The 14,371-nt window shown below is 35.4% G+C and overlaps 1 protein-coding gene across 2 annotated transcripts in view; it reads left to right on the top strand.

The window, feature by feature from the left end:
* Nucleotides 1–14,371, top strand: part of LOC114364635 (uncharacterized) — a 113,844-nt gene that overhangs the window by 23,621 nt on the left and 75,852 nt on the right. The gene's annotated exons all lie outside the window — the stretch shown is intronic.

Genomic DNA, 14,371 nt, shown 5'->3' with positions numbered 1-14,371 from the left:
ATATACATCAAATGAAAACTGAAAAGTGGGAATGAATAATGACAGTCAGCAGGTGTTAGACAAGCTAAAGCTTTTAAGCCAGTACATGAGATGTCAGATAGCGTTATTATAGAGCAAGGCACATCGGTAATTTCGTAAAACAATACGGATTTTGAAAATATTTCTTTTAATGTTTGTTAATAGCTGCAACCTTATCTTTAATCTAATGATGACACCAACAATCAACTGAAATACTTTTTATGATCTGTTTTTCTTTGCCATGGGTATGGAAATAAATTGTTCCCTAATTAAGCCTACCTAAAGTGATAGAATGAAGAGATTGGTCTGATAATGTCTTTTTGCCAGTTAACTCACGCCCGTATTCACAATAAACGATGCTTGCTTAAGGGTGATGAATTCACCCTTCAAAATCAAAATCAAAAATATTTATTCAGTTTAGACCACAAGTGGCACTTATGAACGTCAATAGAAAATAATAAAAAAAGAAAAGGTAGCCCTTATGGGGCACTTTACATGTCTCCTTATCTTTTGGACCCTACCAGCGCTTCGAGACAAACATAATATGGCAAGTGCTGAGAAGAAACGCCGGAACAAACTCAGTCACCACTTATTGCCAGGAATTATCTAACGGTAAGAATAGTCAAATTTAAGTACATCAAATATGTGCAGACTGAACTACACTTTATTTGAATAAATCGCCAAATATACCACCGCGGAGACCCCAATCGCGTCTCTGCGTTCCATGGAATCGTATGAGCGTATGGATTTTTTGCGATATTTTTCACAATTTCTATTTTTTAAAAATACCTATCGATAGCTTACTTTATTCTGATGAATAAATGTCATTACAAGTTTTTCTCTAAAACTGATAGTTTGGCTAGAAAAAAATATTTTCTATCCACGCAGTACGCCGGCAGCGATCGGATCGGATATAGTGACGTTATCGTCCCCGCGCCGGGCGGTCAGTGAACTTTTTTAGTAATTTGGCCATAACTTCGTCAATTTTTGTCGTAGAACAAAAATTTTTGGACTGTGTATTAAGGATTTCTTAGCCCTATAAATCTGCATTCACAGCTAAAAATCGAAATGATCCTCATTAAAACTGTTGAAATCGATTGAAATTTAATAAAAACACAGGTTTTTTAATCTAATATTTCTACGTTTATTGCACAACAATCAATATTAGAATTTAGTACTACTTATTTTGGTAAGGAAAGAAACAAAAAATTTAAATCTTCTTTCATAATTAATATTACCTAACTAATAATCATAACTTAGTTATTAACTAAAGGAACAAAAGTTATAATGTCGCGTGTACTTCAAGGATAAATAACAATAAAAATCTGGAGCTACAATTGAATCACTTGTTTTCCAAAGAACACAAGTCCAAATAGCAAAATTACGATTAATAGTATTTTTATAAACAAAAACACTTTTTTTATAATTTCTTAAAGATAACGACAACGACTTTAATAAACTTTACGGGGAGGTACGAGTACCTAACCGAACAGACAGTTAACAAATTTTTCGGTTTTTAAATCAGTCAGAGTTAAACATACATAATAAATATAGCATACTCGTAGGTGAACATTATTACTTAATTTCGATTGAGATCATTACTTGCAAATCAAATCAGTTAAAAAAGGAAAGACGAGGCCAGTATAAAAGCAACGTTAACATATTAAATAATTAAAAACTTACTTTTGTCTAAGAAAATAGGCTTTCAAGAATATTAAAGCTTCAAAATCGAAACTCGAGAATTCTCGAGCTCCGGTAATTTTTTTCTCGTCTCGAATGAAGCAAAATTTCTCGAGTTTTCTCGAGTTCGAGAAAGCTCGAGCAGAAACCCTACACACAATTATTATGAATACATTTCGAACTGCGCCCGTCTGTTTCGCCATGATTAAGCATTAAAGACAAACGGTGAGCACGCGACGTCTAACGGCTGAATGCGAGCGAAAACATTGATTGCCGTAATACGGGTGAGATATCCACGCTTCAAAACCGCCAGTGTTATGAGAGCTATAGGGTGGCCATGCGTCAGAACGTTACGGTATTTATGTTTCTTGTCAGAACGTTCCGGTACTTACTTACTGGTTATGTTTCTTTGTCAAAATTAGTCCTATTTTTTACTTTTCCTTTAGTTGTTTTGCTTGTCATATTTTTTGTAAGATTTTCAAGTTATTCAGATGTTTTTACGTTTCTGGAACTGAAAAATCTGACTTGTGACCATTGTACTAGTAGAACGTAAACAACAGGCACAAAATCAATATACATCAAATGAAAACTGAAAAGTGGGAATGAATAATGACAGTCAGCAGGTGTTAGACAAGCTAAAGTTTTTAAGCCAGTACATGAGATGTCAGATAGCGTTATTATAGAGCAAGGCACATCGGTAATTTCGTAAAACAATACGGATTTTGAAAATATTTCTTTTAATGTTTGTTAACCCTCCGTGTACGAGGTGACTAAAAGTTACGTCCCGTACTAGGTGGGGTATGACACACCCCAATATACAAAGTGATAAAATTTTCATTCAACTTTTTTTTAGGTGGAATTTAATATTTAATATTGATTGTTTACGTATGCTAATTAGGTTTAAGAAATGCTCTGAGGTGAAAATAATTATGTATTATAACATTTTTATCATAAAAAAACAAAAAGACACAATTTCCGTTGTTCTTGTAATTTAGGAATCAGTTTCCTATGTATAATTTTTAATTAGTGCCTTTAATTATGACAACCGTTTTTATTTAACAAAGTACAAGTATCCCATCCCAACTAATATTATAAATGCGAAAGTAACTCTGTCTGTCTGTCTGTCTGTCTGTCTGTCTGTCTGTCTGTCTGTCTGTTACGCTTTCCCGCTTAAACCTCGCAACCGATTTTGATGAAATTTGGCATAGAGATAGTTTGAGTCCCGGGAAAGAACATAGGATAGTTTTTATCCCGGTTTTTGAAACAGGGACGCGCGCGATAAAGTTTTTCTGTGACAGACAAAATTCCACGCGGGCGAAGCCGCGGGCGGAAAGCTAGTTTACTTATAATTTAAAAGTAAATTAAAAACTGGAAGGGTATAAATTTGTTTTGATCATCGGTTTTCAATTTACCACAATTCTGATGAAAGAAAATGAGTATGCTCAATGCATAAAATGGAAGCGTAACAATTTTATTTATTTATAAAATACGTTATTCCATTTCAGTAGCCCATAAATTGTATCACCAAGAGTATAAATTGTAGCCCATAAGTGTATGTTCACATACATCTTCGGATCTCAGTACTAAACTTCCAGATTCGCCTTAAAAGTCATCTCATTTGACTAAGTGCTTGAAAATTTCAGATGCCGTAAAAATCACGAAAAATAATATTTGTATTGAATTTTATTCAATTGACAAAGCTAAAAATATATAAATTACACCAAAATTGTTAGATTTTTTTTAAAACTTTTTAACAACGTCCCGTACCAGGTGGGGTGTGTGACACCCACACGCACTTTAAAGGCATGTAACTCAGTTGGTAGTCACCGCTGGACTGATTTTGCAACGCTGATCGAAGCAGCAGTGTCATAATTCCAGCTACTGAGAATTTCAAATTCAGCACTTGCAAATTTTTAAAATTGTGGCTATTTTTAAAGGACTGGGGTGTGTCACACCCCACCTCGTACAGCGAGGGTTAATAACTGCAACCTTATCTTTAATCTAATGATGACACCAACAATCAACTGAAATACTTTTTATGATCTGTTTTTCTTTGCCATGGGTATGGAAATAAATTGTTCCCTAATTAAGCCTACCTAAAGTGATAGAATGAAGAGATTGGTCTGATAATATCTTTTTGCCAGTTAAATCACGCCCGTAGTCACAATAAACGATGCTTGCTTAAGGGTGATGAATTCACCCTTCAAAATCAAAATCAAAAATATTTATTCAGTTTAGACCACAAGTGGCACTTATGAACGTCAATAGAAAATAATATAAAAAGAAAAGGTAGCCCTTATGGGGCACTTTACATGTCTCCTTATCTTTTGGGCCCTACCAGCGCTTCGAGACAAACATATGGCAAGTGCTGAGAAGAAACGCCGGAACAAACTCAGTCACCACTTATTGCCAGGAATTATCTAACGGTAAGAATAGTCAAATTTAAGTACATCAAATATGTGCAGACTGAACTGACCACGCATCCTTGTCATCAATATAGTCTCGAACCTTGTAGTACCCTTTGGACATAAGGGTATTTTTTATATGTATCTTAAATTTTATATGTACCTTAAGCACCAAACAAGAGTAAATATTAATCTCAGAATAAATTAATCGTTTTGACATAATATTTCCCATACTGAAACTGTTAATGTGCCAGTTATACCAGGAGTTATTCTCCGATAAAAGTTTTGTCGAATCGGGCCTAAGTAAAGCAGCAAATCGAACGCACAGCGTTAAATAGGGCTCTGTGATTGGTTCATGTGTGCGACCACGCGCACTGTGAGACCTCATAGTAATGTTTGTGAATATTGGAATACGGGCGTTATTTTTGCCGTATTGACAGCCGTCTATCATAAAGGTTGTTTTCAAAATAGCTTAATCAAATTTTTCTTCATTTATCAAAAGTCTTTTTTATGCATAACAAGGCAGGTATTTGACCACAATCGCACCTGGTGTTAAGTGGGATGCAGTCTAGGATGGTACAAGTATCTGCCCTGTCAGTGTCTATTCACTCTCGCCTTGAAAAGGCCCGGATTATAGTACTCCAAATAACCAAAGTAATGGTAACCCTACTCTGACAGATTGAAGGTTATTTTGGAACTTCGCTTCCTCAGAGGTGTTGCCTCACTTCGAATTTCGTATTATCGAGTAATTTTCGACTAAGTTTAAATCAAGATGGCATTTGCCGCCGTATTGGGTACGTAGGCATCCGATAAAAGTAGGTCGGCCATCGATTCGGCTGTAACACTATGAATATTAATATGAGAAGCTTAACAAGATGTCTGGTCGTGACAGGTTATTTGTGTGGTAATAATTTGTTTTAATAATTACTTAGCCTAAAACTAAGTAGAGCTTATAAGCTCTAGTTTGGTAAACTATAGTATAGCGACTAGATAATAATTAATGCTGGGATGCATCTTACTTTAACTTTGACAAACGTCAAAAATCTGTCAAATTCCACACAAAAACACCGGTTATCGTCAAAGTTAGGTGACCTGGTGCAACTCAGCCTAATAAAATAGATTCAACTCGTTATCAGAAGACTCCATAACTTGTATGATTTGAACCTAAAACCACATCAAACGTTTCGTAGTCCAGTACACAAGTCCAAGTTGACCTTGATTGGTTGGGTTTTTAGTGGCAGGCAAGCTGATCCTAGCTTAAATGATGATCACAGGATTTGCAACGGTGGGAACGAAAGGTGCGAGTAGACCCGTGAGGAAATCCACTAAGGCTGGGTTGCACCATCTTACTTTAACTTTACTAATGGTGCAAAAAGCACCGGTCATCGTTATAGTTACCGTTAAAGTTAAGTGGTGCAACTCAGCCAAGTTTGGTAGTCATTCTCGTTCGAATTTATACGGCAAAATTTTGATCTAAGATGCTATACAAACGATCAAATAAAATACAAGCTTTAAAAATACAGATTTTTTTCTGTTGTACCTAAGGTTTATTTTTCGCTACTAAAGTCGATTATGTCTGTGGCTCAGCGTGAAGGCCATTGCTCAGGCGACGAGCAACTCCGAGATCAAAGCAATAAGCACTAAGCTCCACTCATACAGATACATCCAACTCATTAACCTGAAAACTTGCCAAGATGAAAGTATCCTTTATTATGATGATGTTTTATCTCAATGACAAACGTAACAAATGTAGCGTAAAGTCAAATTATGCTGTTTAGGCGAACAACCATATTCCGGAGTAAAATATGAGTAACTAAGCCATAAAATATTCAAATAAACGTTACAGCCTGCAATACTGCGAATGACGCATTTGCTTAAGTGCCAGTTTACGGCGGCGTGTTTGCTCAGTGAGTTTGCCGCATTCAGTTATACGGGCAAATGAAACAATAGAATATTAGGGGAAATATCTAAAGGATAAACGGTATTTTGTATTTTGATACAGTGACAGTGCAGTAGTTAAAATGCAACGAGATGATAGCGTAATGGTATAATACGTATACCTTTCTTTTTTTTTGCATCGGGAAATACTTTGCGCATGCCCACTGGCTGATGGGGACACAGTCAGTCAGTGGGTTATGTGGGACTCACGTGTCATACCTCCTTACTCCCCACCATGCGGGTCAACAGGTTCCCCTACATTGCCTAAACCCATCTATCAAAATTCTTATAATGTAGATAATAGAAGCTATTATTAAATAAAATATACAGTCTTATATGACGCGTAAGACAGCAACGATTTTTAAAATTATTTGTGAATACATTTTAATGAATTCGATAAATTAAGGTAAAATAACTTCTTGAAACACGGCGTCTCTACTACGCCATAACATTTGTTCGATGTAAATACAAAAGTTATATTTTTTCATAATATATTCATACTACGATTATAATATTCCTCTCATATTCATAATACGCATAGAAAAGATATTGCCAAGCCCAGAACTGAGAGCAAAACGATAGCCCACAATTTCGTAGAACCCTTAAAAACGGCGCACCACTTTTATCAAAGAAAAAGAACTGTAATGTTCGATCGTTACGGAAAACAATGTGATGTGAAGTACTTATATTGATCATAAAATTCAGCTTACGAAAATTGCTTCCTCTGCAAGAAACTAAAGTGTTCGGAGTAAAGAAATTGATAACTGTCTTTGATAGCAAAGTATGACGCAAAATTTTCGATGTGAAAAAACATTACAAACTCCTCGAATGTTTCTTTTTTGCCCGAGGGAGATTTGACGGGCCCTCAAAGAAAGCTCGTAACTTCGTAAGAAATTATTTACTTCGACACAAATCCGGTTAGATGTTTAAATAAGCGTGGTGTTCCGAAATAGAATTTGTGTAATTGTTGGCGGACAGGTCTCATTTGTCAGTGTTATAAAAGGTTTTATTCCTTTGAGCGAGTTAATGTTTGTGACAGTTGGAACTACTGATAGGATTCTAACAAATTCCAATTTATTGCTAAGTTTCAATGGCTTTTAATTTCATCTCTAATATAAACGTAGATCTTAAAAAGTTTCTCAGAATACTAAGCTCCTTGCCAGCGGAATAATAATAATAATAAATAAATTCTTTATTGAATAACTTATTGACAGTTTTTAACAATAGGCTAATATTAAACTATAATAGGTAAAAGTACATACGTGCCTGAACTAAGAATTATAATTCCTGTATCTCAGGCAAAAAAAGGCTTACATTACTTTATTAATAGAACTATTTCTAGCAAAATATATAATCTAATATTTATACATAATAATATAAAAATTAAAATCTACACAAGTTATATTTAAGATTTAGAATCAATACAATGTGCTACATAATATTGCTTGTTCTACATACTTTATTAAAAACATCCAACATACAGTGTCTGCGTAAACAAAAATAATAAACTGGGTCACGCTCAATGTTGCAAAAATCATACAAGTTATTTATGTTTACTCTAGATATACTTAAATGCAATTCGGGTTTGTTAAGGTAGATTTGATAAAAGGTTAGTGGGACAGCTCTGTGATTAAATAATAAAATAATAAGTCCAGCATTTAACTCAGTCAGTGCCTGAGGTACGGTAGCGGCATGGGAGGGGTGACATTGACATATTATGACAAATCTGAAGGACATTTGAAGTCTCGCTGACGTTTGACGTCCCAAAAACCCTCCCGTGCCGCTCCTATACCTCAGGCACTATCAAATTAAAAGACTAAAAAGAATAAGAATAAGAAAAACTTTATTTGACACTAAAAGAAAAGAAAAAACAAAACAAAGGGTCTTAAAACTATACACGCATATTTTGTGCCAAAAGCGCCCGCTCAGCATTAATCGAGCCACGCGTGCCCCGACGCTGGTTTTCAGCGGGTGCCTCTCCAACCAACATTTTAAATTACAAAAAAAGAAAACATTAAACAAAACATTGAAAAGAGGGCACCACTATCTCACCGCATCAATTTTTGCCATGTTGAGAAAACACGCTCGATTCCGCATTAAAATTATAACAGTAAGAGAAAAAAAAATTAAATTATGAATACAACACTGGAGGCGACACTTTTAGACTAAAAGATTTGTTTTATAAATTATCTAAATCCCATTTAGAAACCCATAACATTCGTATTCATAAATGGGCAATCCCTAATACACTAAAAGAGATTCCAAATAGCAATTATTCGTCATCTATTAAGTTATTAATTACTGTGCTGGTAGTCACAATGAATCTTCGTCATGCTAACTACACGGTTATTAACATTCGTATTAATTAATACGTACGCATGTTTGTTTCTATAAGCTTAGTTCACATGGGAACAATTCTCGCTATTTCATTTTCAGAGCTGACAAAAAACATTTTTGGATTTACATAGATCTTTGAACAAAAAACTAAACAAAGCTTTGGTGATGTTTAATTTTTAAAATTTTGAAAATGTTTTTGTTGTATATTTACTTTCCAACTTCAAATATTCGCAGCACCGCGTTAATTTTTTGGCATTTGTACACAGAACTGAAATTGAAACAAAACACTGTGCCGTTCACGTAGGCACAACAAACAAAAAACTAAATAAATTCAATCCGTTATTTACTCTAACATACTTTTGCTTTCAGCTTATCAGTTATACAATAAGCATGGGCTTAACGTACTGTCTTCCACTAGTTTTTTTTGTTTAATGGTAACCAAACCTCCTCTATAGGAGGTTTATTTCTGCCAGTGTCGAGAGGTTAGTTTGATTTGAACAATAGAACATTGGTGTTTGCGTAAATGCCAAAGAGATAAGTCGGTATTCCTTTAAGCAGGTTTCAAGACACCATCGAGTCCATAGCGGGTTGTTCATTCGACACTCGATGCCGCTTTAAATTCGAAGTGTTTTAATGTTTATAATAATATATTTATCACTTCACTGCATTTTAAAACACAAAATAACATCAGAGGTGGAATTGTGTAAAGCAATCGTAATCATTTGACAGTTCATAACGTACGATAAAGTCAGTTAGACAAAGCGTTTGACAGAATAATCGTACGATATGAACTGTCAAATGATTACGATTGCTTTACACAATTCCACCTCAGATTTGTACACTAAAGTCCGTTAAATAATAAATTAAGACCATTATCAAATCCATGCTTTCCGTTCAGTTGAACGGAACACAGTCGTGGGTAGTTACCCACGACCGTGTGTACTAGGCTTTACTTCGTGAAATGACTGTCACGTGACAGTACGTAAAACGCCTCTGTTTTGCGGCGGCCATTAACTGTGATTAGTAATCGCTGGTAATGGAAACGGGTGAATGCGAAATAAAAACTGCCCAAGTGCGAATTACAATTGCGTGCTGAATTCATACCTATATTTTCGTCATAATTATGGATTCTAGATTAATTGAAATATCTTAATTACAAAGCAAAGCAAACAGAGCCGTCATAACTATTAACTTTTTCTCCATAATTGTTTGTCGTCTGGTCAAAGAAAAATTTAATCGCGCGTTTATAAAATCAAATAAAATATATTCTATGTCTTTCGCTTGGCCTCAAAATACATAATATTTATCTACCTTTCATCTAAATCGTGGTTTAAGCGTGAAAAGGTGACAGACTGATAGAGTTACTTTCGCATTTATAACAATAAGTATGTGACTACACATATAGGTGATATTTATTTATTCATTTAATTTTTATGTATTTTTCTTAACATCACACTACTCTATACCTAGACATAGTAACTTATAGTGACAGCATTCAAACTCCACAATGGCCGATTCTTCCGAGCAAGTCACCCCAGGAAACCCCAGGGGGTTCCTTTGATTCTGTTCATTGTAGCCGAAACGCTCAAGATTTGTCGTTTGGTTATTCACACGACCGATTTCTAACTTTGGTTGAGAACTTAACTATTCCAGGTCAAATAATATTTTAATTTGTTGAATCGAAAATAGTTCAAGCACAACTACGAGTATAGATCGTTTCATCTATGAAGACGCGCCCCACCAATTTTTGGTCGAGGGAAGCGCTGGGTGCGGGGAGTTTGATCCGAGCAATCCGCGCGTCATTATTGTAGTGTGCGTGTGCACTCATGGATAATTTAGCGTCTTCCGACGACACTCAAATATTAGCGGAAGAATGGCGGGGCGCGTCTTGGTGGATTAAACAATCTATAAAGACTAATATTTTAATATCAAACTTACTAACTTAGTACTTGAACGAAGAGTCACTACTAAATCCCTAACCCAATGAATTAGACCTCAATGAATTAATTCAACTAACCATATTTAAAGGGCACAACTAGAGCATTTACGAGTACAGTGCCACACACATGGGTACTACAAAATACCAAATAACTAAGTGAAGTTGGGTCATAAACATGAAACTTAGTCCACACCACTGCTTTGATGGAATCCCGTAGCGAGATCTGGGGGATCGCCCATGGTTCGTTAAGTCCCATTTAGGGTTGCCTAGTCCGATAACACAAAAGCCGGACTCGGCGCTTAATTTGGCCAGACATTACACTTTAAAAGCCGGACATACCGTATTAAATAGCTAGTCATAGCTAAAAAAAACCATAGTATGTTCACAAAGCGTAAAAATATTTCAAAATAAAAAAAATTGCGCCATGAATTTGATACTAAAGACACCATATTGTCGAATTTTAATTATGTGTAATTATTGTGTGATTTACTAACATAAACATACTAACATAAAGATCTTTGTTACCAACACTTTTATGGGCTATGCCTGAATGAAATACCTTTTATTTTATTTATCTTATTTGAGCATGCGCTTGACTTTCAACTGGCGCGGCAGTCAAATTCAAAGCCTAACAAGAGACGGACAGACTGTGCGAGTAAATATTTGACTGGACACGTCTGTAAAAAGCCAAACATGTCCGGCTAGAGCCGGACACCTGGCAACCCTAGACTCCCATTCCAAGTAACTAAGTTTACAAGCCAGAGGGACGGGACAAAATCTTCTCGCTTAAGTCTGTCACTCTGAAAAGGGTATTAACAAACATTTGCTTAACACGAGAACNTAGGGTTGTCAAGTGCAATAACACAAAAGCCGGACTCGATGCCTAATTTGGTCAGACATTACACTTTAAAAGCCGGACATACCGTTTTTAAAAGCTGATCATAGTTTTATAAATCCCTAATATGTTTCAAAAGCGGAAAAATATTTCATAATACTATACGTTAGAGGCCAGGCGTAACAGACTAAAAGCCATACATACCGTTTTTAATACTCAATACTCAATAGTTTATTGCTTCCATAATGTTTACAAAAGGTGTTATTGGTAAGGTAAGATACAATTATGGACCCTGTCGGGCACTGCATTTTAGGAGAGAGGAAGATTTTTAGATTTATTGCATTAATTTATTCTATGGTTATTAATTATCAAATTTATTTTTAATCTGTATTTATATGTATAACTAATAGCTGATCATAGCTTTATAAATCCCTCAATGTTCCAGAAGCGGAAAAATATTTCATAATAAAAAAATCCCGTCGTGGCTTTGACCATGCGCTTGACTTTCAACTGGCACGGCAGTCAAATACAAAGCCTAACAAGAGACGGACAGGCTGAACGAGAAAATATTTGGCTGGACACATCTGTAAAAAGCCAAACATGTCCGGCTAAAGCCGGACACCTGGCAACCCTAGACTCCCATTCCAAGTAACTAAGTTTACAAGCCAGAGGGACGGGACAAAATCTTCTCGCTTAAGTCTGTCACTCTGAAAAGGGTATTAACAAACATTTGCTTAACACGAGAACGGGCGATAAAAATCATTGGAATCTTTGACTTTCATCTTATGTCTGAAATGTAAAGGAGTTGAGTAATCTTGTTTTACAAGCTCAGCCCGCCAGCAGTGCTTAGTGCAAAGTTTGAAATAAGAAACTAAGCAAAATAGTTTCACATCCATAATATTATACGCCTTTATCGGAGTAGCGTGGTGTCGGAGTAAAGTCATGTCGATTTTCAATGGTGTCGGAGTGACGTAATGTCAAAGTAACGTTTGTCGGAGTTCAGTAAGGTAGCTTAATATAATATCAAGAGTGCAGTGAGTGAGAGTTTGTTTTATGAAGTTATTTTATGTAAAATCTACCAGCAAGTGCTTTTATAATAATTATGCTAAATGCGTCAAAATGGTCATAAAAACTACTGTGCCTGAACTGCAGTACCTGTTTAACGATTAAGCAAATGCTATGCTACTCGTAATGTATTTTTTTTTGCAACCCTAATAAAGGAAATTCATATTTACTTTTCTAAAATTTGGAACCACGATTTGAACCGTGTTGACTTTATACCGCATATACATAAATCAACTCATAAATTGCATTATAATCTGCTTAGTACCGTTAGTTTCAGAGGCCATAAAACGGAGTTACCTAAACGACAACACGGCTTAAATTAGAAACTTAATAAAATACGGCTTGCGAAGTTTACCGGGCACTTATTACGAAAGTTTTTACTTCGGGACACTGAATAGTGCTATTCAAATGAAAATCCCGATGTTTCAGAGGTAGACAATACGTCAAAGTTTGAGTTTGAGAGAAACATACCTTGATTGAGGAACGTGCCGTAGTTCCGTAGCATTTCTGGTTGTTTCCTCCTGCTTCTTTCTTTCTCCTTCTGTAAATAATAAGTACATTTACTGAGATATTCTTAATCAACTATTTCTATTTAAATCAACGTAGGAAGAATAAATATAAGTATGTTGTACCTTTTTAGGTCGTTGTTCCAATTTGTATCCCTTTAGGTATGTATTGTATGTATAATACATAAACTAGTTCAGAGACGGAATAGAGAGGAGAGAAGTATTTCTAGCTATACCTGATATAAAATTATCTCGAATCTACGCAGTATGCCGGAAGCGTGGGCTTTAATCTCATATAAGGCCTTATGTAATTAAAATACCTCCTGAAGCAAGAAGATGCTTGTGATAAAGTAAATACTTGAGTAAGTTAGACGGGTATCCACTTTGACTCCCACACGCGCTGTGGTTTTTCTAAACTTGGGATCGATTACCGAGTACTGTGGCCGCACTGGTAATTTTATGTACCTACCTTACAGTATCCATGGTATTTGAATCAACAATACTCCTGTAAGTATTTATCACGTAACCTTGATTTTACCAATCGTATTTTATTTATCGTGTGGGTAGTATTAACACAAATCACAACCCTGATGTTACAATTTGTAAGATACTGGCAGCTTAAGTGCTGCAACTGACAATATGGCAGCTTAATTAAGTGCCCTGCAAAGAATCAATAAGTACTCGTATTTTCCAAATTGTCAAACCAGTGGACTGTAACGGCGTTATGCAAAAATACTTTGACGTAAAACTTACATTATACCGGGTGAATTTGCCCGGCTATTCTCTAATACTCGTTTAACTACGAGTATTACCCTTCATTTACAGGCTCCTACTGTTTACAGCCTCGGTCGTTTATCTCATGTTGGAAACCGGACCCTGATATATTCAAAAGTTTCCAAAGCTGAATAGTGGTCTATTCATGAATATCCCGATTTCCGAACGTCCCAACTTTGAGGAACAAAATGCAAAGTTTGAGTAGCATTCGATCATTGATCAAAGTTCAGTAGTAAAAGCTTATTTGGATGAAGTTTTTGAAAGTCTATCGCAAGTGGGTTTGCTTTGAAGGGAAAACCTTTGCAAGCTGTTCTAGGGCACGTCCTTACACGGCCGAGTACATATTTGCAGGGAGATGAGTTGACATAGTGGGCTAGGGTAGAGACAGCAAATCTATCCAAACTTTAGGAAAAAATTCCCAATTTTGTTTGAAAGTAATGTAGGTAGGTACGAATACCCATTTTTATTGAATATTTATTTTCAAATTCAAATTCAAATTATTTATTTGCAATAAATAGGGTTTACAAAAAGGTATTTCAAAGAGATAAATGTTGCTTTCACTTATTTAACTATAATGACACAGCATGCAAATTTTCGTCTTAAAACGACTTTTTATAAATTACAATAAGTTTTCAATTAGATAGTACAATATTATTAATTTAACGATTACCATTTGTTTTCTTTGACATTTAAATAAGACTTATTTAGGATTATGAGACATCCAAGATGTTATGTACAATGCGTTCGTATCTTATCTTGGGCCTTAACTTTTTATAAATGCAAATGTATCTCATCTCATAAATACGTCTAAATATGACTAAGTTTATTAATACCGAAAATATAGTGTGCAAAGTGACTTTAAGACATTACCGAA

This window comes from Ostrinia furnacalis, unplaced genomic scaffold, assembly GCF_004193835.3.
Source record: "Ostrinia furnacalis isolate ACB-3 unplaced genomic scaffold, ASM419383v2 OfSCF7454, whole genome shotgun sequence".
In the NCBI taxonomy this organism is placed as follows: Eukaryota; Metazoa; Arthropoda; class Insecta; order Lepidoptera; family Crambidae; genus Ostrinia; species Ostrinia furnacalis.
Note: the sequence above shows the minus strand (reverse complement) of the source record. Positions and strands in the feature narration are given on the sequence as shown.